General features: G+C 38.6%; 1 protein-coding gene and 1 pseudogene across 1 annotated transcript in view; both read right to left on the reverse strand.

The window, feature by feature from the left end:
- The window catches only part of ACYP2 (acylphosphatase 2), a 293,604-nt gene that overhangs the window by 265,690 nt on the left and 1,205 nt on the right, over nt 1-26,709 (reverse strand). Inside the window, exon 2 of the mRNA XM_086701110.1 lies at nt 16,078-16,142. The gene's annotated coding sequence lies outside the window, so the exon portion shown is untranslated. The remainder of the gene's footprint in view (nt 1-16,077; nt 16,143-26,709) is intronic.
- Nucleotides 379-1,214, reverse strand: LOC147582523 (RNA polymerase II subunit A C-terminal domain phosphatase SSU72 pseudogene; annotated as a pseudogene).

Below are 26,709 nucleotides of genomic sequence, written 5' to 3' on the forward strand. Positions count from 1 at the left end.
TGTCTCTCTCTCAAAATAAATAAATAAACTTAAAAAAAAAAAGAATTATCTGAAATTATGAGAGCTGACCAAGATTTTGTAGGGAAGGCTGAATCTTCAGAGCTGGTTTAAATGGAGAATGGGGGTGGGGGAGGGGAGTCTTGCCTGCACCCTTCAAGTCCAACAGCTTCTTTATTTTTTTCATTTTTTACTTTTCCTAATAAGATAAAGCCCACTGCTTTATTCTGGTTATTTGTACATTCCAGCAACTTTTGGGGGGAAGGGAAAGAAACTACAAAGAAAGACACAGACATATGGGGGGAAATATACTATAAACCGTTGTTTTCATTTTTGGTTAAAGAAAAAAAAAACTTTATAATCAATATCCCACTCATAAGATAGAAAAAACTTGATTGTTTTTAATGTGGCATTTGTGTCTATCTTCTCATTTCATATGTACAGTTTATTTGGGTACTACTACTATCCACTGGCAGAATACCTAAAAGCAAACACAAATATCAGAAAGGAAAAAGCATTAACAAGAGGAAGCTCAAGAAGATGGGTTCAAAAGGGTGCACAGCCCACTGGGAACCAGGCCAGGCAGGTCAGTTGAAGCAGACTACGTTCACGAAAGCCCTGTGGCTCTTCTCCAACTCCTGCAATAGCTCATCAGTCTAATTCTTCATGTTTTCCATGTGCTGAATGCACCGGCATAGTTCACAGATGAAGAACGCCCCAGGGTGGCCTCTCCATGGCTGCCCTGGATGTCCACATTGCACACTGGCTAGCAGGTCTCCTGCTCTCTGGAATTCAGATCTTCAACCATCTGGTGGGTTGGTCACTCTTTCTTCACAGGTGAGGATCAGATCAAACAGATCTTTACAGTTCTGGAGACTTTCTGGCCAGGACTTGATTCTCTTACTTCTGTCCAACATATGTAAAATGCTATTCTGTCCTTCCTAAGGAGATCATTGTGCATCTGATCATACAGTTTCAAAATTCTAAATATTTGGCTTGTCATGTGTCATTCCTGAAAACTTGACATGAGTTCCTGTTCCAAAGAACAGGACACTGACTTCCCATTTGCTGAGGATGTTGTGCACCTCCATGTTCCGTTCTGGTTTCTCCAGCACACCACCGCCACCTGCAGCAGCAAACACTGCAAGGCGGCAGTCACATGCACTTGATGTACCCCCTGGCAGGTTCTTTAAACCAATGTTGCAGTAAATGCAAAATTATGTCACCCCAATGGTGGTTGTGGTCTAGCAGCCTAAAAACAGAACTTGGAATTAAAGATTTGTTAGTTTTTCAGCTCCAATTTCTTTCTGGAGATAAAACTGTGTTTCATGTGGGATTTAGAACCCAACACAAAGCATGATAGAAATGATAATGAAGTAGATCTTTAGGAAAGGGCTTTATGAATCAAGAAAGAATGACAAATCAGGGAAAGAAGGAGCTATATATTCTTCCATAAAAGTGACACGAGATTTCCTGATGAAAATTTATGACAGACTGAAGAATGGAGAAGCTAGCCTAATGGTATCCTGTACTTTGAGATCATCAAGTAAAAGCAATCCTGCAGCCTCAATTTAGCTTAACTAAACTATGTGAAGATAAGCACTACCTCAGCCCCACATTACCTTCGGCAAGGGAGCCCAGAAGCTGAAGAGGGAGGTCTGCCATACAAACGAAAAGGCTTTTATTCCCTGTGCCCTGCCCTCTAGGATTTCACTACGCTTCTCAAAGAAAGATTCTATTGTAACCACAGATTCATATCCAGTGCCCTCACTTGCATGTCATTTCGTTTTGTATACATTTCTCATTTCTCATGCTGACTGCTAAGTTAATTCATTCAATTTTTTTTGTTTTCTTCTTGCAGAGCCTTCTCTGTGTCCGGCACCATTCAATAAGCTCCTCATGGAACTTATATTTGAGTGTGTGGCAGTGCAGGTAATAAACAATACATCCATTAAAGTATATCAGATGATAGTAAATGTTTTATTAAACAAAAAATGGCAGGGGAAATGAATAGAGATTGTGGGGAGATGAATTTAAAATAGGGGATCAGAGAAGGCCTCTTGAGAAGGCCATGATTTGAACAAAGACTTGAAGGTAGAAGCATCTAGGAATATTCAAGGAACAGCAAGAAGTTAGGATAGCTGGAGGAGAGGGAGAGGGGGAGGGAGGGATCGGGTGGGAGAAGAAAGAAGGGCCAGATCACATGGGAACTCTTAGCTACTATGAGGACTTTGGCTTTTACTCTGAATGAGATGGGAAGCCATTCAAGGGACAAAGAGTGACATGACTTGACTGATGTTTCAATAGGACCATTCTGGATAAAGATGATAGGGGATGGAATGCCAGGGTCAGTCAATCACCTGGGAGGCTCTTGAAACAGCCCAGGCCAGAGATGATAAAGGCAAGGACTGTGGGTCAGAGTGGCAGCCCTTGGAGGAAATGAGGACGGGAGGAATAAGCAGATTCTGATAAGTAACTCCCTGAATGCCATAGTAAGGTGTTGGGCTTGTATTTGGCAGAGGCAAAACAGAGAGACAAATGCAAAACAAATTTAAATTCATTAACTAACCTATCAAGGGGAAATTGACTATTGCAGGAGTATTTTAAATCAGTAAAGTCTACTGGTGCTTTTCAAGTATAAACCTTTCAGGTATAGATATTCTGGAAATCAGAAGAGCCTTGAAACCATTTAAAACTTATATAAGATTCTTTGAAAGCATTTATGAATTTGACAAAATATCTTACTCAAGGAAAAAAAACAAAAACAAAATCCCTTCCCTTCCTTCCCCTAGAAGGAAAAAAAACAAAAACAAAACAGATATTAGATTTTCTTTTTAAAAGCCACACCAAAGGAGATATAAATAGAAAAAAGCTGAAAATACACCTAGATATCACAATGTGCCAGATTATCATCTGATATTTCCAATAAACATCTAATACCAAAAGTACCAAAACTCAGTGCTAAATGACCCAAACCATTTAGAACAAGTAAAGGGCAATCAGTGGAAATAAAAAAGGACTCAAAGCAAAGTATGGCATTAAATGTATGTGACTTGGAAAGGGATTAAGAACCGCACAGCAGGGGCCTCACTCTATTATGATAACAGAGATAGAGACAGACAGACAACTACAAAAAATGCTATGTATTCATGAAGTATAACCTAATACAAATTTGAGAATGGAATAATACAAAGCAGGAGACATTTTTGAAATGTCATCAAACAGTGCCAGTGAATATTATTTCTGCCAGGGAACAGCAAGAGAGAATGTTTTATTCAAGAGTATCCAAGGAAATAAAAGTTATATTTAAATGGGACATTTCTCACTACATCAAAAATTTTTAATGAAAAATAGAAAAGCAGCTTCTGGGGATAAAATTGTTATATTTTTGTTCTGGGAATAAAAGTGTTATACACATATGTTCTCATAATAAATGATTATAGGTATCCCCTGCTTTTTTTTTTTCAATATATGAAATTTATTGTCAAATTGGTTTCCATACAACACCCAGTGCTCATCCCAAAAGGTGCCCTCCTCAATACCCATCACCCACCCTCCCCTCCTTCCCACCCCCCATCAACCCTCAGGTATCCCCTACTTTTTGAAAGTTCACATTATGCCACTTTGCTCTTGTGAAAGACCTCCACTGGTACCTATTTGTGCTAACTGAAAGAAATCCGAAAAGGATTTTCGCTTTGAATAAAAAAGGTGAAAAGCGCAGAGTGTTCTGTGTTGGTTTTGCAGCAGAACAAATTTATGTGATAGAGGCAGTTGCATACCTAGAGCAGCAAGAGCAGCACCACCCAGCTCCTTCCTGGGAACTACATTCAGCGTCTCAGCACCAAGACGGCATAGCTTTGAACTGTGTCTATGAACGTCTGTGCTTTATCTTGATTTATGTTGTACATCCATTAGCAACATGTGTTCTAAGGCCTCAAAAAAGCCTAAGAGGTTACATTTTGGGTCTGGGAATGCTAAAAAAAAATTTCCATATAAACTAATGGTAATTGCTTCTTCCCTTTGTGTCATTTCAGCTTATGAAAAGTTTCATAGGGACATTCTACTTTCAAATAGAGGGGGGAAACCTGTACTTAGTATTTAATAGCTCGATTCTCAGTGTTAAAATGAGACAGGCCAAACAGAGGTTTAACAATTTGTTTTACTTTGTCACCAGGCAGGCATGATTATTAGCAGTGCAATGTGTTTTTAGCCTTTTGTTTTTTCCTTATCTTTCTCCTAAGTAAAATAAAGGAGGGTAGTTCTCTCCAAAGTGATAGAAGAGAGAGAGTGAGTGATTCCAATAAATTACATACTCTCCTTTGATATTTAGGACAAATATCTATACCACTCTCTTTTCCCTATCATATTTGTCTATCCCTTAAGTACCCTGAAAGCTTCTGGAACATTGCAGTTTCTCTCCAATTACATCACCCCTGACAACTTCAACATCCCTGTCCATGACGTTTTGACAACCTGACCTTGTGTTTTCTCAGCCTGATTGACTTCTTGCCACCTACCTTCTGTGCATCTTGAATCTGCTCAACCTCTCACAATTTAAACAAATGTCCATCCCCAGCCATCACCTCTCATCTCGTCATTTCTTCCGTTCTACTGAAGCTGGTATTTGTCCTCAGAGTAACATAAATTCCATCAATCCTCATCTAGTACTGCTATGGTTAAGGCTAGAGATTGTAGAGTCAGTCTGTCTAGGTTTAAATCCTGACCCTCTCTTCCCTAGCCGAGTGACCAGAGACAAATTACTTAATCCCTTTATGCCCTAAATTTCTCACAGGCTTCCTGTGAAGGTTAAATGAGATAATCCACATAAATCTGGCACACACTAAATCCATGATGAACATTAGCCAATGGTATCAGTATTCTAATTTGCTTCACTTGTCCTTTGTGAAGCCTGGTCACTGTAGTGATCTTGGTTTTCTCCCACTCTGGTTAGTACTAGTCCCTTCCATTGTTCACGTTTTTCATCTCAGTTCCTGGATTAATTTAAACCTTGATTGCTTCCTAAATCTAATTGGACTCTAACTCTAGACCATTGGGGACACTCAGGAATTTTTTTTTATAATTAATCTCTTCTTGAGTCCTTATTCCATTTCCCACAACAGCTACTCTAAACCACCTCTATTTTCCTAAAGTCCCCAAATCTTGCCCTGCCTGAAATATTTTTATGACATAAGGTTGTCTCCTACTTCCCCAAGAAGACAGAGGCCACCCTATTACAGAGAAAGCTTCTCCTATACTTTAGTTTTTTCCCATGAAGAAGGAACCCAATGAATGTAACTCCTGGCTTCTCTGCCTCTGTATTCACTTTCCCTTCAGGGAAGTGGAATGACTCACTTGACTGTTAAGTTTATGCAGAATAAATCAGCATTCTCTAAGTAGCCTTTAGATCTCTTGGCAGCCAGCAGGCCCACACAGCCCAGACCAATCATTCTCTCACTGGCCATAGGATGCACAGGAGACCAGCTGCCTCTAGAGGACCTAGGGAAATCTGTAGTTTGGAAAGGGAGTATAGCTCTTAAGTCAGAAGACCTCCCAACAGACAGATGTTGAGGAATATTAAAAAATCAAAACAAAAAACTGGGAATTTAGAGGAGCTTTATAAATTCAGAGGTATGAGTGGACTTCAGAACGTTTTAACTTTGGCAGTTGTATGGGCTTTTAACAGCTACAGTCTGGGACAAATGCTGGGAAGGATATGGAGCAACAGGAATGCTCATGCATTACTGGTGGGAATACAAAATGGTATAGTCATTTTGGTAGACAACCTGATAGTTTCTTACTAAATTAAACATACTCAGCATACAATCCAGCAGTCACACTTGATATTTATCCAAAGGGACTGAAAGCTTATGTTCATACAAAAATGTGTACGTGGATGTTTAGAGCAGCTTTATTCATAAACTAAGCAAGATCTATTTCAGTCGGTAAATGGATAAACAAACTGTGACATATCCAGTCAACAGGATATTATTAGGCACTAAAAAGAAATAAGCTATCAAGCCATCAAAAGGACATGGTGGAATATTAAATGCATAATACTGAATGAAAGAATCCCATCCTAAAAGGGCTACATGTTGTATGACTCCAACTATATGACATTCTGAAAGAGGCAAAATTATGGAGAGAGTAAAAAGATAAATGGTTGCCAGGAGTTGAGGAAGGAGGGGTGCAGAGGCAGGGCAGATAATTTTTGAGATACTATACTGGTGGATAGATGTCATTACATATTTGTTCAAACCTATAAAATATATAACACCAAGAGTGAACCCTAAGGTAAACCATGGACTTTTGGTGATAATGATACCTTGATGTAGCTTCATCCTTTGTAAAAAATGTACCACTCTGATGCAGGATGTTGATAGTGGGTCAGGTTGTACATGTGTGGGGTTAAAGGATATGCAGGAACTCTTCTCTGCACTTTCCACTCAATTTTTCTGTGAACTTAAAATCACTCTAAAAAATAAAGTCTATTCAACAACAACAACAACAACACCTATGCTAAGGAGGTTTCATTGTCTAACAGAGGGTATTTTTTAAAATACAGATTCTTACACTTCATCTCAGAACTACTAAATCATTTCTGTAGGAAGAGGATATAGGAATCAGTATTTTTTTGCATGCAGTTGTTAAATAATAATAAGCACCCAGGTAATTATTTTGATCAGACAAATTTGGGAAACATTGGTTTAGGCTCTTCTATACCTGAAAGCAGTTACAGCAACTGATGGCCAAGGATTACAACTGTTGGCTCCGAAGATACAAGCAGTGTTAGGGAACAGAGTTCACTCTAAATGCAGCTCAAGGCATTGGTATTCTTCCATGTTCCCTTTGTAGTTAGAATGCTACATAGCATATTTGGATCAACTGAATGTGAATGGAAGTGATGTGAGTGAAAGAGACATGTGCTACTCTTGGGCAGAAGTTTTTTAGAGACAGGGCATAACTTGTTACATTCCCTTGTCCTGCTATGTGGACCATGGAAAAACTTGTGAAGATTGTGACATCCTAGTTCCTTAAGTGAATACAGTGTGAACAGAACTCCCTGCCAATCCACAATGGATGTGTAGTATAAGTGAAAAATAAACTGTTGTTGTCTTAAGCCACTAACATTTTTAAAAAATGTTTATTTATTTATTTTGAGAGAGCATGTGAGCAGCAGGGAGGGGGCAGAGAGAGAAGGAGGGAATCCTAAGCAGGCTCCGCGCTGTCAGCACAGAGCCTGATGTGGGGCTCAATCCCACAAACTGTGAGATCATGACCTGAGCTGAAATCAAGAGTCAGATTTAATCAAATGAGCCACCCAGGTGCTCCTTAAGCCACTCACATTTTGAAGTTCTTTGTTCCTATAGCATAACATACCCTATCCTGACTGATAGAGTCTTCAAACTCTACAAATTTTTTAATTAATTTTTTAATGTTTATTTTTGAGAGAGAGAGAGAGAGAAAGAGAGAGAGAGAGAGAGGGAGAGAAAACACAGGCAGGGGAGGGGTAGAGAGAGGTAGGGACAGAGGATCCAAAGCAGGCTCTGTGCTGACAGCAGAGAGCCCGATATGGGGCTGGAACGTGTGAACCTTGAGATCATGACCTGTGCTGAAGGTGGATGCTTAACCAACTGAGCCATCCAGGTGACCAAAACTGTACAAATTTCTAAGATTCACAAGAGAACAGTATCTCAAATGCTAGTCTGAGACAGGAATTAATATGAATAGCAAATTATCCACCCTAGAAATGGAAAATTCAGTGTGCCAAATTTAACAGCTCCTAATTACATTTATGTTCACAGAACATCAATTACTGAGTCTTGTATCAAATCACCTATCGTGGTAAAGCTAATACTCAGAATCTCTCTGACTCCAGAGTCTTTTACATGGTATTTAACAACAACAATAAATGTGCTTTACGAACAAAATTTTGCCCGGAATGACAACACCAGTGACTGGGGAATAGCTTTTTCTAAATCTGATGGGAGTGGGAACAGGGATGCAATAATTTTGTATGTCTTATTGACTCTTTTGATTATCTAGAAACTCAGTAAGAGACTTGATACTAAACTAATAAAATGTTTGACTAAGCTACAACTGTTTACAAAAAATTCCAACCCTATTTAAGTCTTGCAAAACTCTTCTATGGCACAAGAACAGACACTCACATCAATGGAACAGAATAGAGAACCCAGAAATGGACCCACAAATATATGGCCAACTAATCTTTGACAAAGCAGGAAAGAATATCCAATGGAATAAAGACAGTCTGTTCAGCAACTGGTGCTGGGAAAACTGGACAGCAACATGCAGAAGAATGAACCTGGACCACTTTCTTACACCATACACAAAAATAAACTCAAAATGGATGAAAGACCTCAATGTAAGACAGGAAGCCATCAAAATCCTCGAGGAGAAAGCAGGCAAAAACCTCTTTGATCTTGGCCACAGCAACTTCTTACTCAACACGTCTCCAGAGGCAAGGGAAACAAAAGCAAATATTAACTACTGGGACCTCATCAAAATAAAAAGCTTCTGTACAGCAAAGGAAACAATCAGCAAAACTAAAAGGCAACTGACAGAATGGGAAAAGATATTTGCAAATGACCTATCAGATAAAGGGTTAGTATCCAAAATCTACAATGAACTTATCAAACTCAACACCCAAAAAAACAAATAACCCAGTGAAGAAATGGGCAAAAGACATGAATAGACACTTCTCCAAGGAAGACATCCAGATGGCCAACCGACAAATGAAAAAGTGCTCCACATCACTCATCATCAGGGAAATACAAATCAAAACCACAATGAGATACCACCTTACACCTGTCAGAATGGCTAACATTAACAATTCAGGCAACAACAGATGTTGGCAAGGATGCAGAGAAAGAGGATCTCTTTTGCATTGTTGGTGGGAATGCAAGCTGGTGCAGTCACTCTGGAAAACAGTATGGAGGTTCTTCAAAAATTTAAAAATAGAACTACCCTATGACCCAGCAATTGCACTACTAGGCATTTATCCAAGGGATACAGGTGTGCTGTTTCAAAGGGACACATGCACCCCCATGTTTATAGAAGCACTATCAACAGTAGCTAAAGTATGGAAAGAGCCCAAATGTCCATCGATGGATGAATGGATAAAGAAGATGTGGTATATATACACAATGGAGTATTACTCGGCAATCATAAAGAAAGAAATCTTACCATTTGCAACTACGTGGATCGAACTAGAGGGTATTATGCTAAATGAAATTAGTCAGAGAAAGACAAAAATCATATGACTTCACTCATATGAGGACTTCAAGAGACAAAACAGATGAATATAAGGGAAGGGAAACAAAAATAATATAAAAACAGGGAGGTGGACAAAACAGAAGAGACTCATAAATATGGAGAACAAACTGAGGGTTACTGGAGGGGTTGTGGGATGGGGGATGGGCTAAATGGGTAAGGGGCACTAAGGAATCTACTCCTGAAATCATTGTTGCACTATATGCTAACTAATTTGGATGTAAATTAAAAAAAATAAAAAATAAAAAATTAGGAAAAAAAAGAACTAATAAAAAAAACTCTTCTAACTAAGATTGAATGAAATAGGAAACAGAAAGGATGAATTCTGGACATTATATTTCTTTGAAGTTTAAATTTCAAAGGCAAGAGAATTTGAGCTTAATCACTGATTTCTTTAGACTTAAATTGTCAAGGAGTTTTATTTTTTTTTATTAAAAAAATTTTTTTGGGGGCGCCTGGGTGGCGCAGTCGGTTAAGCGTCTGACTTCAGCCAGGTCACGATCTCGCGGTCCGTGAGTTCGAGCCCCGCGTCGGGCTCTGGGCTGATGGCCCAGAGCCTGGAGCCTGTTTCCGATTCTGTGTCTCCCTCTCTCTCTGTCCCTCCCCCGTTCATGCTCTGTCTCTCTCTGTCCCAAAAATAAATAAACGTTGAAAAAAAAAATTAAAAAAAAAAAAAATTTTTTTTTTAATGTTTATTTATTTTTGAGAGAGACAGAGACAGAATGCAAGTGGGTTAGGGGCAGAGAGAGAGGGAGACACAGAATCCGAAGCAGGCTGCAGGCTCTGAGCTGTCAGCACAGAGCCCGATGTGGGACTCGAACCACAGAGCTGTGAGATCATGACCTGAGCCAAAGTCAGACGCTCAACCGACTGAGTCACCCAGGCGCTCCTTAAATTGTCAAGGAGTTTTAATCTTTAGACTTTTATTTTTCCTGAGAATGGGAATTTGATAATGGGAGGAGTTTTTGGTGAAATTTGAAGGGTCTCCGTGTTGACTGTATTTTATTATTGAAGTACCTCAATAGTGCTATGTAATCTCATTGTAAGCCTTCTTATATGTGAGATTGGACAATACTACTGAATATAATTGGTAAGGAAAATAGAGGAATGGATTTTCAGATTTGGAGTTTCTATAATCAATATACTATTTGTGGTAGTTATAAAACATGGCCTGTTCTATGTCTTGTCCTAGCAGCTTCTCTCTCATGTAGGGCTCCTGGAAGGGAGCTTAGGTTGGTTGTGAAAGTACATACAGTTTATACTATTCTAGCACCATCCCATAGGCCCTAAACCATGCTAGCACCATCTGATCTTCCCACAGTTCCCTTGGTTTACCTGAAAAATTGAGCCCACAAAACTTCTCTTCAATTTTAACTGCTACCCTTAGATGAAACTTTAATACACCAAGTAGGATTCCTTTTGGGGGCATCTTTGTGTAATTTGTGTTTTGTTCTGTTTTGTTTTGGCTTTCTCTGCCTCCTATCACATGTGAATCTTGCTGCTCTCATGATGTGTCCCCACCTGTGTATATTTGGAGGTTCATACCTTGCTACCTAAATGTGCTATTGATGTTGTTCATGGGTTTGAGATTTTGCTAACTTGCTCTGTTTTTGTAGGAAGCTATGAGGATATTTAAAAACCATTCCACTTTCAACTTCACAAAATGCTCTTTGCTTTTTTTGTGATCCTTTCATGTAGCAAAGATAATTATATATGTTCACCAAATCTCTTTTCATATTTCTTCTATATTCCCTGTCCATCGACCAACACCCTCCCCAAATGAAGCATGACCCAGGGACTAGTCCGGCCTAGTGAAACATGAATGGAAATAACAAGTGTCACTTCACAGTGGTGGCAGTGAGAGCCCTCTGCACCATTCCTTCATCTCTCTCTTCCCCTTTGGTCATTAGCATACAGTCTAAGGACTGAAGCAGCCAGCCTCAATGGTCTCAGCAAAGAAGATAACAATCTAGAGTAGAGTTTGCACTAGTGAGAAATAAACGTTTAAGTCTTCTGCCACTACTCTCTTGGAGTTGCGGCTATAGCACAAACCCAGACTACCCAGACTTCACCTCTTCCTTGTAAATATGCTCAAGTATCTCCTATTCCCCAACCCCCAAAAAACAAACTTTCCCCTAGTCCTTAAATTATCATATATCTCCCTCTCATTCACTGATACATTTCTGGAAGTAAAATCTATATTTGCTACATCCACTTCCTCACCACCCACTCACTGCTTAATTCCTGGGGATCTCGCTTCTGCTTCTTCATTCTTCAGAAACTATTTTGAGATTACCAATGATTTCCTACTTCCCAAATCACATTCAATCCTGCTCAACCTCTCTTCTACCAAGGCCCCAAACTCTAGTCAAGTGGTATCAAATCTTTTTGTGATCAAAGACTCCTTTGAAAATCAGATAAAAGTTAGGGATCTTAAGGGGAAAAAAAGCTATGGATCTTATTCTCAGAAAAATCGTGTGTGTCGTATATACACATACACACACACACACACACCTATATATTTCCCGAGGTATTTTCCTATACCATCCTACCCTAAAGTTTTGTCTCTCCTCTACTTTTGGCATTTCTGTAGTGGCTTCTTATACTAACTATTCTCTCATGCATCTCTCTCTTCATTCAATCATGGAGTACTTGTGAAGTAAAAAAACAACATTGTGTTCCTCTTATCCCAAACAACATGACAGGATAGTTGGGAAAGAGACATGTTTACATTAAAACTTGAGCAATAAAATAGGGAAGAATATGAAAAAGTGGGAGAAATATTGAACTATTTATGAAGAAGGGTCCGATACTGCTTTCTGTAAGAGAGGGAGTATAAACTGGACCTTGAAAGACAGGCTGGACTTTTGGGTAAGTAGATAGAAGGAACAATTGTGTGTCAAATAGAATAGAAGGTATTATGTGAACAACAAGAAACATGTAAATATAAATGAAATGTTGAAGAGATCATAAGTAGGTTCGACAGGGAATGACCAGAAAGGATACAAAGGTAGATAAAAACAGAACGCTAGAGGGGCACCTGGGTGGCTCAGTTAGTTAAGCGTCCAATTCAGCTCAGGTCATAATCTCACAGCTCTTGAGTTCAAGGCCTTTGTCGAGGTCTGTGCTAACAGCTCAGCTTGGAGTCTGCTTCAGATTCTGTCTCTCTCTCTCTCTCTCTCTCTGCCCCTCACCCACTCATGCTCTCTCTCTCTCTCTCTGCCCCTCACCCACTCATGCTCTGTCTCTCTCTCTCTCTCTTTCTCAAAAATAAACATTAAAAAATTTTTTTTAAACAAAAAAACAAAAACAGAATGCTAGGTTGAAACCAGTCCGGTGTTAGCCTTAAGGCTTTATTTTGGGAATAATAGGGAGACACTGAATATTTTTGAGCAAAGGACTGCCAGGATAAAAATGATCTTTTAGGAGATTAATCTGTTTAGAGTATCTAACAGAGAAATGAGGGACTGGCCCAAAGGAGTTAAGTTAAGGGACTGTGCAATAATCCACGGTTTGTACTTCTGAACTAAAGAACTGAACTGTTTGAGAAGAGTATCTTAGTGAAAGGGGCACAACTGATGTAGGAGGCATGAAGACGTGCGGCTTGGATCTCCCTTCACCTGTTAGAATGCAGTCAGCTAAGAGCCTCCAGCTGCAGCCCCTTCAGGACCTCACACAGCAGTATCCAAGCTGAGGTCATCATCTTCCCATGCAGCCCCCACCAATGACTGATCATGACAGCACTACTAGGGCCTAGCCATTTCTACCTAACACAGGACTTCTCTGACAGGCAGCCTTCACTCTGGAGCTCCCCACTGGGTTGGCTGAGACTTTGCTAGGTGGACATCAAAGTTTGAGGCTCTCCCCATCCAATCCTGTTTCCTTGCCACTTTTTCACCGGTGTCAGATCAGCACACAGGTCTGAGGGCTCTCCCTACTCAGTCCTCCTTCTTCCACCTTTCTCTCTCATAGGTGTTATATCCCACTCCCCAGATAATATAAAAATACTTTGGAAATACATGAAAAGCTCACATTATAAAATTCATACAAGTAAAAATTAAATTGATAGCACTGAATTAATTGCGTCTAGGAAAGGCATAATCTAAGTTTAATTATCGCATGCACTAGCAAACTAAGAAATATGGTTAACAGTGATTTACAGATTGAAAAAAACACCAAGGTCACTGCAGGCTTGAACAAATTTTCTACATGCTGAAATCTTTTCTCTGATTTAACCTGAGATTAAGTAAGAGACTAAAGTAGCCATTTGAACATATCGTTATTTAGAGGAACCAATTTATTTTAAAAAGAATCGTTTCACCTCACAACTAAAGTAATAATGGGATAACAGGAGCAGCAGGGTGGCTGAGACAAGTGTTTCAGAGGGGGTTCAGCAAATAGGAGAGTCTGTACACATACTAAAACAATATCCGTCAGGTAGAAAACATTCTTGAAGCTGCCTTTGAATATACTCTGTGTTCATGAGACACTTCTGTGAAAATGGAAAGATATTCCCACCATGGCAGGATCGAAAAAAAAAAGAAAATATATATATATATATATATATATATATATATATATATATATATATATATATACATACACACACACACACACACACACACACATATATGTAACTGCCACATAATACACTAACTTGATAATCAGGATCTAACGGAAACTCTATATGACAGACCATCTCACACAATCAGCTAAACATAACCACTCTTCCTGTTTTGTTTGAAGGGGGAAGTTATAACGTAATGTTAGAGGTGTATTTTTTGATGTGCGTTAGGCTGAGAAGATTAGCTGGCCACTCAGTTTCAACTGTTCAGTGGTAATTTGGGAATGAAATTGTTACAGTAAAGTAGTTTTGAGCTAATAAAGAACTGTTTGATTGAAGGCCCAATCATTTCCTTCCTATTTTTAACTGCTATCCAATACAACAGTTTCCTTTTGAAGCACATCTTAGTAGAGGTTGAAACATCTCAATGGCATCAATTCAAATTATTGCCACTCATGAATAAAACATTTTACATAATTCCACAGTCCTCCTAAACCTCTAGTATGTCCTCTCTCCTGTCAGCTTCCCATTTTATAAATTCTCTTTCCCAAATCATTTTCCTCCTTACTCTACAAATTCTCAACTTTCTTATACCTTTTCCTTACACCTTTCACATCATTTCCACAACTCTCTACTCTCAACTGAGGACACTGCCTCATACTTGTCTGAGAAAATAAAAGCCATCATACGTTGCTCATTTGGGGGGGGGGGGGCTACAGGCCATGGTGGCCTTGCAGCCCCACAAGGAGGGCCCTTCCCCCTCTGCTCTGCCATGCCTTCACTGGCCCACCTGTCAGCTCTCGCCCAAAGCACGCAGGGATGCAGTGCTGAGCCAAGAAAATCTTATCATAATTGGAGACGGACCCCTATATAAAAATTCAAACCTTTTACCTGTTCACTTTTCCATCCATGAAAATGACTGTTGGAACAAAAACTAAGAAAATTAAGATAAGAAACACAAGAATAGAGCCAACAGTTCAGGGAAAAACACAATCTGACATAAGCAAAAAGAAGAATTTATTTATTCAAGACTAAAAGCTAAAGGCCTGGAACTGAGAACCAGATCAGGTCAAAAAACAACAGATGCAGAAGAAATGGCTGACTTTTATAAGGAACTTTTAAATGAAAATCTTCAGAAGCACATGTATTATAAACAGAGACTGGTATAAGCATAATTTTGCCATCACCTTCTTCATGGGAAAAGTGGCCCTGGAGAGGGTTTGGAACAAGCATAGACTGAAACAAAAGAAGACCAGCATTTAGTACCCACCCTCACCCACACACCAGTGTCTCAGGAGAAGCAGCTGCTTTGGGAGTTCAGTTTGCCAGGGCTCTAAAAACTTGTAAGTGAACTGAGTCCCGCACCTTCTTTCTTTATGGGGCCCCCCTTGGCTTATGTCAGCACCAGGGTAGATAGACTGGGAGAATGAGGGTCCCAGTGAGCTGTGGGCCATGTGACTCTGTCCTGACTGTGGATTCCAAGTTGGCCCTGGGTCACGGACATGATACTAAATAAAGCCCAAGCACTGTGTACCCATTAGAAAAAAAAAGGGGGGGGGGGGAGGGCACCTGGGTGGCTCAGTTGGTTAAGTGACGGACTCTTAATTTTGGCTCAGGTCATGATCTTGTGGTTCGTGGGTTCAAGCCCCGCATTGGGCTCTGCACTCACAGTGCAGGGCCTGCTTGGGATTCTCTATCGCTCTCTCCCTCTCTCTCTCTGCCCGTCGCCCGCTCGCTCTCTGTCAAAAATAAATAAATATTACCAAAAAAAATTTTTTTAAGAAAAAAAAGAAGTTGCTCATTTTGGGATTTCCAAATCTGTATATCTCCTTCTTCCCTCCTGTTTCAATGTAGGGAGTATCTCTCTTCCTATCATTTCACTCCTGCTGTGGATCCAATTCCTCACCCTCCACAATCTCACCTCTCCTTTCTAATGAATAATTCTGATCCTAATACAAACATGTGCTAGTATCTGACATAGTAAAAAGCCTTTTAAATTGACTTCTATCATCTTTATACTACCTTTCCTTCTTTTGCTTCCTCTCACAGAAAACTTCTTGAAATATCCTATCTCTGCATGCTGTCTCTATTCCCTCACCAGGTCACTCTTGAATCTTCTCCAATCCAGCTTCTCTGTCCTACCATGCCTCTGGCATTGTGTGTGTCAAGGTCAATAATGACCTCTATACTGTCAAATCCATTGGCTACTTTGGTCCTTATCTTACCTGATTCTTGAGTAGCATCTCTCTCCCTGGAAACTTTCTCCTCTTTTAGCTTCTGTGATGCCATTCTGTGCAGAAGAGTTAACATAGCAGACATGAGATTGCTATCCTTTGAAAGGGCTTGCAAGGTTGGCCCTTGGCTAGCGTTTGAAAACTTGATTTTCAGTAGTATTCCTTTTTTCCCTAACTGATAATAATGGCTCACTGTGCCTAGACAGAGGGTGCCTACATGATCAGAACCCAAATAAAATTCTTGGGCACTATGTCTCTAATGGGCTTCCTTGTACAGAAACATCACAGACATATCAGTGTGTTTTCACTGACAGGGGAAGCGTGTACTCTATTTGACCCCTTACAAAATAAAAAGGGCATTAAGGAAACCTACTCATGGATTTTTCCAGACTCCACCTGTGTCTTTCCCCCTTATGATCTGCCAGTATGTATTTACTATAGTACTGTGATAAATCTCAACCATGAGTACAACCATATGCTGATTCCAGGGAACCTCCTGGTGAATATCCAAATGCAGAGCTGGTCTTCATCACTCTGTCCTGGTTTTCCTTTTCTCATACTCCTTTATTGGTTTCTCCTGCTCTGTCCCCCTCGGAGCCTCAAGGTTTTACTCTCTTCTCTCTATATACTGTTTTTTAAACAATTTTATTTGATACTTTAACATTAAATAAAATATCATCCATATGCTGACAACTTCCAAATTTATATCTCGAGTCTAATTCCTACCACTAACTCTAGAAACTTATATCCAAAAGCCTTCTTGAATCTTCACTTAGGATCTTGTAGGCAAACTTAGTATGGCCAGTACAGAATTCATGACTGCTTCTTCCTAAACCTGGTACCCTCTCTGTTTTCCCCATCTCAGTGATGACTTTACCATATGTGCTATTATTACCAAAGACAGAAATGTGGGGGTGACCTATGACTCTTCCCTTTCTCTCACACCACATTCTATCATCAAATTTTATTAGGTTCACCTTCAAAATATCTCAAATCTGACCACTTTTCACTACTTCACCTTGATACAAGTCATCATCATCTTTCACTGGACTACTGAAATAGCTTCCTACTTAGTCTCTCTACTTCCCATTCTTTTCTTACCCCTGTGTGATCTATTCTCCATTCAGAGTCAGAGAAATCCTTGAAAGTTCAAATCAAATTATGTCATTTTCCTGAATAAAAACTTGTCTATTGGTTTCCATTGCACTCAGAGTAAGTCTAAATTCTTGGCCCACTTATTAGGTTAGAAGTAAAAGTAGGTGCTCTTGCATTAAACAAACAAAAACAAACAAACAAAACTTGGCTTGATCAAGAAACAAAGAAGGCCAGAGTACCTAGAACAGAATGAGTGAGGGGAGATCAAGATATAAGATGAAACATTAAGACAGAAAGTGGTCTTTGCTTGCAGGCCTTGTTTTTTAGTATTTATTTCACAAATTTGTGCTGACATACAGAAACAAAAGTCACAATAATGTTCTCTAATGAACTGATCATTTATGAGTCCCAACTCAAATATTTTTCCATACAAAACACTAGCACTTATTTTCCCTACCCTATCTCACTCAGTGCCCCTCAGTTGACATCCTTATTGGTTTGAACTTTGACACTGTGTTAATATCCCCAAGTATCAATCAAGTACAAATCAAATGAATCAAAAGAATTTAACTGCACAATTTGCTACAAGTACAAGATTACATGAAGTTGATGAAAGTGATGTTAAAGAATTCTTTAAATCACACACAAGGCTGTTGGCAAGTGAGACTGCAGTTATACCAGTTAACAATAGGAGCAGAGAAAATCAAAAATGACTGTTTCAAAAAAGAATAATTTGAATATCAAGCAATTAAGGGAAGGCACTAGGAAAATTGATGAGGCTGTTAATAATTTTGGTAAAAATGACTTTCTGCCTATTAAGAGAGTGAAAAAAGGAGGCCACAGAATAGGAGAAAATACTTGCAAGTTACATATATGGTACAGGATTTATCCCCAGAATATACAAGGACCTCTCAAAACTTAGTAAGAAAACAAGTAAGGCTCCAAAAAATTGGAAAAAAAGATGTTAATAGGTACTTTGCCAGGAAAGACACATGATTGCTAAATTAGCACTCAAAAAGATATTCATCATTATTAGGCATTAGGAAAATGCATATTGGAAGCACAACGAGATACTATTACACTCCTCCTAGAAAGGCTAAAGTTAAAAAGACTGACCATACCAAGCAGGCAAGGATGTGGAACAACTAGAAGTCTTGTACACTACAGGTAAAAATGTAAAATGGCAGAACCACATTGGAAAATAGCTTACAGTTTCATATACCTACCATATGATCCAGCCTATCTTCTCCCAGGTATTTGCCCGTGAGAGACAGAAATATGTGCCCACACAAAGACATACACATTGATATTCATAGCAGTTTTATTTGTATTAACCAGAAACTGTAAACAACCAAAATGTCCATCAACAGATGAATGGATAGGCAAATTGTGGTATATTTAAAAAATGGAATACTAGGGGCGCCTGGGTGGCGCAGTCGGTTAAGCGTCCAACTTCAGCCAGGTCACGATCTCGCGGTCCGTGAGTTCGAGCCCCGCGTCGGGCTCTGGGCTGATGGCTCAGAGCCTGGAGCCTGTTTCCGATTCTGTGTCTCCCTCTCTCTCTGCCCCTCCCCCGTTCATGCTCTGTCTCTCTCTGTCCCAAAAATAAATAAACGTTGAAAAAAAAATTAAAAAAAAAAATGGAATACTAATCAGCAGTTGCTTGAGAGAAAACTATAGAATCATACCAACAACATGATGAAGATCAAGTGTGGTCACTTGATCAGCAAAAGCAGCAGCAGCTGGGAACTTTTTAGAAAAGCAAATTCACAGGCCCCACTCCAGATCTACTAAATCAGAAACTCTGAGGGTGGGAGCTCTCCAAACCACAGCTTTAGACTAATTTGCTAAAAGTATCAGTGAAGGTTTTTGATGTCAACTATGTTTACTATCAGTAACCAACTCTGGTTAACTTAAATTGAAGATAAATTTATTGGCAAATATCAAGTAACTCTCAGAATTGGTAAGAAATGGTAAGAAAGATTCTTAGGGAATCAAGGAACCAAGGGAGTGAGGGTAACAGAAATAATCTTGTTAAGGCGCTGTTGCCGCCAACAACATATGCCATCTCTTCTATTTGACATAATGGTCACTGTAGGCAGCTGCTGCTCCTGACAACACAACCATGGATGCCACACTGCCTATCTATCAGAGATCCAATATCATCCAACATCCTTTCATCTTAGTATCACTTGCTCAAGATTTAAAGTACATACTGGCAAAATCCAGATCATGAGGCTGTCAGGGGGATGGGTAGAGGGTGAATCTCACCCATTAGGCTTCTAAAGTTAGAAGGAGGAGGCTACTTCTCACTAAGACCTAGATGATGAGAGGATTTCCCAAATCTAGCAAATGGGTTCAGATGCTGAGTAGTCAAAAACAATTACAGATGCCCACTATTCAAAGTGTTCTGAATAAAGTAAATTAGGTGTATTTTTAGCAGGACCACTTTCTAGCAGAATTAGTCAAATGTATTCTTTGTATTACTAATTATGGACTTAAGAAGGATCCATAAAACTTACTCTTTGTTCTTGGGAGTTAAGTCTTTTCATTCAAGTATTGGCTCACAGTGGATCATAAGAGTGGATGGTGCTAGCATGTGCCTTTCCGCTGCATGTTTGAGTAAAGACTAACATGAAATGACTGTATTAAATAATGCTACCTTGACTAGACTCTTGGTAGTTAGTCTTCAAGTGTTGTTATTTAAAACTAAATTAATTGGACATTCATTGGCAAAAATATGAACCTTGATCTAAATGTCACACCTCATACAAAAAATTAACTCAAATGGACCGTGGACTTCAATGCAAAACATAAAACTTAAAAAACAACAACAGCAACTTTGAATCTAGGACTAGGCAGAATTTCTTAGAACTGACAACAAAAGCTTGAACCACAAAAGGAAAAATTGACAAATTAGACCTCATCAAAATTAAAAACTTACTCTGCAAAAGACTCTATCAAGAGGATAAAAAGATAAGCTACAAACAAGGAGAAAATATTTGTAAACCACATATCTGACAAAGGAATAGCACTTGGAATATATAAAGAACTCACAAAATTCAACAGTAAAAAAAACCTAGCAGGCAAAAAACATGAGCAGACATTTTACCCAAGAAGACATACAAGTAGCAAATAAGCACATGAAAATAAGGTCAACACCATTAGCCATTAGGGAAATGCAAATTAAATCCACAATGAGATAGCACCATATAAACAGTTTGGGATTATTTTATTTATAAAACTAAACAATGCGACCCAGCATGACCCGGCAATTAAACTCTTAGACTTTTATCCCAGAGAAATTAAAACTTATGTTTACACAAAAATTTGTAGATGAATGTTCACAGCAACTTTACTAGGAATAGCCAAAAACAAACTATGGTACATCCATACTAGGGAATGTTATTCAGCTATAAAAAGAAACAAACTATGGCACATGCAACAACTTGGATAAATCCCAAGGGAATTATCTGAGAGAAAACAGGCAATCCCAACAGGTTATACCCTGTATGATTCCATTTATAGAACAGTCTTGAAACCATAAAATTGTAGAAATAGAGAACAGATTAGTAATTTCTAAGGGTTAGAGACATGAAAGGGGTCAGAGATGCGAATGTGAGTATAAAGGGCAAAAGCAGGGATCATTGTGGTGATGGAAATGTTCGTATCTTGCTTGACTGTATCAGTCTAAATATCCTGATTATGATACTGTACTACAGATGATACCAATTTTGGGAACCTGGGTAAAAGGCACAAGGGATATCTTTATTTCTTACAACTACATGTGAATCTATGATTATGTCAAAATAAAAGGATTTAAAAAACAAAACAAGGCAAAAACTGAATTCTAGTACTTAGGTTCTGAGTCCAGAAAGGCAGCCCACTCTCCATGGGTAGGGATGAGCTAACAACACTACTATCGTTATTGTTAATACATATAGATCCATGACTGTTTGTAATCTGGTTTCAGTTTACCTTCTTGTCTCTTCTCTTGCCTTATGCACATTTTCTGTGCTCCTACCATACTGTACTCAATGTTCCTTGGCCTAATTAGGCCCAGTGAAAACTCCATATGCTTTCCACATACTTCTGCCTCTGCCTAGGGTATACCTATCCACTTGACTTCATGACTTCAACACCCTAATGTCACCACTGCAGCTTCCTGTAAGTATCTGGTTACAGCCCAAAGCACTGAATTCATACATCTGAAATAGCTTTCAGTATAAAATCCAAAATTCTTAACCCAACTTACAAGATACTACATGACCTAACTCTGCTTACCCTCTCTGCCATTATTACCCTCTCTCTCTGTACACATTGGTCTTTCTGAGCTTCTCAAACAAGCTAAGTTCTTCCCTTACCTCAAGCCTTGGCTCAGACTGTTCTCCTGGCTAGATCCTTCCTAATCATCCTTTTCCCCAACTCATTTGTCAACTGCTACTTCTTCAAAGAAACCTTTCCAGGCCTCCCGGTCTAGGCCAGGTCCCCCTATTCTACACAATCAGAGCACCCCTTATCCTATTAAAGCATTTAACAAAATCATAATTAAAATACCTGTAAAAGGAAATGTTTAATGTCTGACTGCTCTGCCAGTGGTGAGCTCCATATCAGTAATCATATAGAAAATTGATCTTTTAGGAAAAATATTTTATATTAAATTTTAAGTTGTTCATTCTTTCTACCATATAAATCCCTTTGTCTCTTTTAACTTGTTTACATTTATTGTCTCTCTTTCTCTCTCTCTCTCACATACACATAGAGCCTTGTATGAATGGTTTGTGGAAATTACAGAAATTGTGGAAATGTTTAGATTAAAGCACTACTGGAACAGGAACAACAGAAGCCTCAGGATAAGATGATCACTTGACAGAAGTAGTTTACCAGAGCAAAAGTTCAGATCTGGGAATTGCTATAAAAACATAAGTCCCCATTCTCCAAAACTGGCAGGCAGAACTAACGGGTGAGGCACTGAATTTTTCAGTCTATGGAAGGCAGTCTGAATTAGTTTTATCTAGAGATTTTAAGAGGTAGTAAGATCCCAGATGACATTTAGTTACAATTTTAATTTATCTGTTTACTTGACTGTCAACCCACTAGATAGTGAACTCCTTGAGGACAAGTACTGTGTCATTCATCTTATGATCTCAAACTTGGCACTCAGGAGGCACTTAATAATGTTTACTGAATTAATGAATATATAATTCACCCTGGAGAATTAGGGATTTGATATATTACCCCTCTTATGAGTCTGTAAATTTCAAAAGAGATTGTGCTTAGTACAAAGAAACAGATTGCAAAGGGTAGCATTTCAAGCATCAGATATAGTGTGAGTGTCTTGCTGGCTATTCAAATTATTCATGCAGACAATTCCATTCTGTGCTTAGGAGCAGGGGGTAGGTGGAAAGAGCATATATCCTCTTTGTGCTTTAGTTATTATCTCTCCACTGCCTCTACTGTTAACTTTTTCAACTACCATTAAATACAATACATCTCTTTACCATATTTGATTATGAAGGAAGCTGTGTCCTCCTATATTATCCATAGCTTGTCAAAAAGAAGAGACATAAAGAGCTTCAGTTGTGTTGAAAAACTCCTAACATTTAAATATCAAATAGGCATTTTCTAAATAATAACTTAATAATTTTTTAATCCTTTAATAAATATGCCTTGATAGATAGGCATCACCAGTGACCACCTATGTGATATGAGGATTCTAAAAAAGCTCTGAATCATCCACGATTATTCCCCTTTGCTCCAAATGATGTCTAATACTTCAGAGCTAGAAGTTCATTCCTTAAGGGTCTCCAGTTCCAGTAACATGGCATCCTGAGTAATGCAGAAACCCTAATATAGAAAAGCTGCATTAAACAAAACAAGTGATAACAATAGATGAGTTCACACACAGAAAAAAATCTCCAGATGACAGAAACAAAAAAGAAAGGAAAGCCAGAGTGATAAGTGTGTGACTTAACTCTGCATCAATTTTGGGGCAATGTTATTGAATCTTGAAACAGCAAGTGACTTGCACTTTAATATCTACTCAGGGAAAGAAGTTGAAGCCTTGAACCTAAGGGAGTTGGAAGTCAAATATTGCATAGTAATAAAACTCTCCAAGGGCTGAATTCTCAGGCCTGTAACTTACATAGGACAGAAATCCAAATTTATATTTGAGAAGTTTACATAGCTGAGAAATTAACATAAATATTTATTGGTACTGAGCCTGTGATATTTTTGTGGGTCTGGTGCAAACAAACAAACCAACAAAATGCTCTGGGTCACATGGGATTTCCACAGAGAAAAAAAGCCATGTGAAGATAATTTCATAAAATAAAAAATTATAAAACTGAAGCAAATGATCCACCATGAACAAAAGTCAACAAACATATAGCATCCCCAAAAGTCTGAAATAACAGGGGTGTCTGGCTGGCTCAGTCAGAGGAGCATGTGACTCTTGATCTTAGGGTTGTGAGTTTGAGCCCCATGTTGGATATAGAGATTACTTAAATAAAGTTTAAAAAACTTTTAAAAATCTGAAAGAACAGAAAGGACTGTTTGAATACAATTGTCTAAAATAATTAAATACACATGTCAAAATGATGAAAAGAGTCATTGGAACCATAAAGAACAAGTCAATGAAAATAGAATAGTAGATCTGGAAAAGAACTAAATAGAACTTGTAAAATTAAAAATATAATTGTTGGAATTAGAAGCTCAATAGATAAGTTAAACAGATCAGGTAAAGATAAACAAAGAATTCTATGAGTTAGAAATAGGTCTGATAGTTATCCAGAATGAGTAAGGAGACAAAGACTTGCAAAATGAAAGTAACAAATATGGAGAGTAGCATAAGAAGATATAACATACGTCTAATGGGAATTCTACAAAGAAAGAAGGGGAGAAAATTGTGAAAAGATAATAGCCAAAAATTTTTATGATTGATGAGTGACATGGATCTTTTAAGAAATACAAATCCCCTGCAAGATAAATAAAAAGAAACCTACATCCAGCTACATCATAGTAAAATGGCAAAATGCCTAACAAAGAGGAAAACTATAAAGTAGTAATCACAGAAGAATTCACTCCTTTAGCTGTGATTTTCTCTTTACTAAAAAAATGAATTCTAAATACACTCTAATGAAGGAAAGTAGATACTATGGCTGGATGAGAAGGGCTTTGGGATGAAAAAAATCAAGACTTAAAAAACATATAGGAACAGGAAAAAACCTCTCATTTCTCAGGTCCAATATTCTTGTGCCTTTAGGAACTGAAATACAGCAGAAGTTTGGACATTTGATTACATTAGAATGAATCATTCTAATATAATTCAAATACTTCTAAAGATTATGCTCTGACCACATAAATTCAATATACTCTCAGGCTCAAATGTATCATATACAGAATAAGGCAGGGAAGGCAGGAAATTAACAACCTGTCATTTTTGTTCACTGCTACTAAGTGGATTATCAAGCAGTAAACCAAAGGCATAAATATTTGATTGGTAATTATCCCCATTAATTCCTCCAACCTGAGGAGAAAGCTCTGTCTTCAGAATATTTTCCATGAAGGGCTATTGCACTTTCCAAGAAAGGAGATTTTAGTCTGTTTCCTGGAGGGGTCTGATAAGAAGCCAATGTCTCCCTCAGGGTCTGAATGAAAGCATAATGTGCTGTTATCTTTTGGCAGAGGATCCGGAGCTCTAAAAGATAAAAAAATGCTTGGGAGTTGGTCTCAGAAGAGAAAATTAACCCCAGACTTTGGATGACTATCTCAAATGATAAGTGGACTAAGTCCCCCAGAGAGATTTAAGGTTTCTCAACTTTCTCACCTGAATAGGTTTCACTCACTAGTGTTTTCCAGTAAAGTTCACATAGAATAACAGAAAGAGACTTCATCTTTTTTGTTCCAATAATTCTTTTGACCTTTCTAGTTTAGACATCCATTCCCAGGGAAACTGACATCATCAGGAACTGCTTCTTTGAAATCTTAAGTCCAAACATTCCTGTTCTTCCAGATCCCTTGTTCAGGCTAATCCTTTCATATTGCTCCTGTACCTAATTAGGATCCGAGTACCTTGACCTCTCTATTAACCCTCTTCTCTTTCATTTAGACTTCAACCAATTTTGACATTAACCACTCTCTTTTAAATATTCTCAACCCAAGGATCCTACTTAGGAAAGAGAATTCAATGAGATATTGTGGGTAAAGCGCTGGCTGAGAGAAGGGCTCAACAAAGGGTAGCTAACACCATTACCATCGCCACCACCAACATACATTCTTATTCTTTTGTCACTGTATCATACCAGACTCCACAGCACACAATCTGGGGCTGCTAAACATTATTGGGAAAAATCACTAAAGTGTTCGGACAGATGGCAGTAAATTCATGCTTCCAGACTTAACTGACAAATTCTGTTTCTCTAATGAGTTTTCTGAATTTTGAGACTACTATAAACGTTCTCCAGTCTCCTCCAATCTCCTTCTCCCCACTTCTTCCCATTGTTCTCATTCTCTCATTACACAGAAAAACAAAACAAAAAAAAAGAAACTATCAGAAAGAACTTCTCCAACCTAGCCACCCAAAACTGCAAACCTTTCTGCATTTGCACCTATCCTCCCCTGCCTTCCTCCTCTGACAACGAAGCACAGTCTGGCTTATTGCTAAAGGACAATGACTCCATATTCTCTCCCACTCTCTGTCATGCTCGCCCACGTAACTTCAACCTTTCTCCATTGGCTCCTTCTCATTATTATTTAAAACATATCCCACCTTCAAAAATTCCTTTTTATTCCAGCTATCTCCTTATCTCTCTCCTTTTCTTCCCACCCAAACTTTTAAAAAAGGTTGTCTGCTTTTGCTGCCTCTATTTATTTACTTCCTATTTTTCCATTGTCATTGTAATCTGGTTTCCATTTGTACACTCCACTGAAACTGTTACCTGCTGTATCAACAACTCCTATAAACTCTACTCAGTTCTCATTTCATTTAACAGCTCAAATCACTTTTGGTACACTGATTACTTCCTCCATCTGAAACACTCCATCTTTAGGAAGGCCCCTTTCCTAGAACTCCTCCTATTTCTCTGACAGCTTCTCATGAGCATTCTTTGTGGTCTCTCTCCTCTTTCTCTACACATCCCTAAATATGGTACCCCTGAGAGGCTGGTCAAGGACCCTACTCTTTTCATACTGTTAACCTAATTACACAACAGCCATTAGACTGAGGTGGCTCTAATGTCCTTGCCCAAATTCTGTGTAAATGACTCAAGGTTATGAAATCTAAACGCTAAGGACAACCAATCATAAACAGCCAACTGGGCTTTAAGGTATAGCCAATCAAATAGTTTCCTTTCTTTGTCTCCACACCTTCTCTACATAAATCTTTCCCTTGGCTCCTCTCTGGGCTCCAAACTTCTGCTTTTACTCTGCCCAATTGCGATAGATTTTTGCTCAATAAACTCTTAAAATTCTTAATATGCCTGTTATCTGTTAGTAAGTCTCTGTCTCATTCCCTTCAGTCCTACCTAT

Source organism: Puma concolor, chromosome A3, assembly GCF_028749965.1.
Source record: "Puma concolor isolate L17-30 chromosome A3, mPumCon1.1.hap2, whole genome shotgun sequence".
NCBI classification, from domain to species: Eukaryota; Metazoa; Chordata; class Mammalia; order Carnivora; family Felidae; genus Puma; species Puma concolor.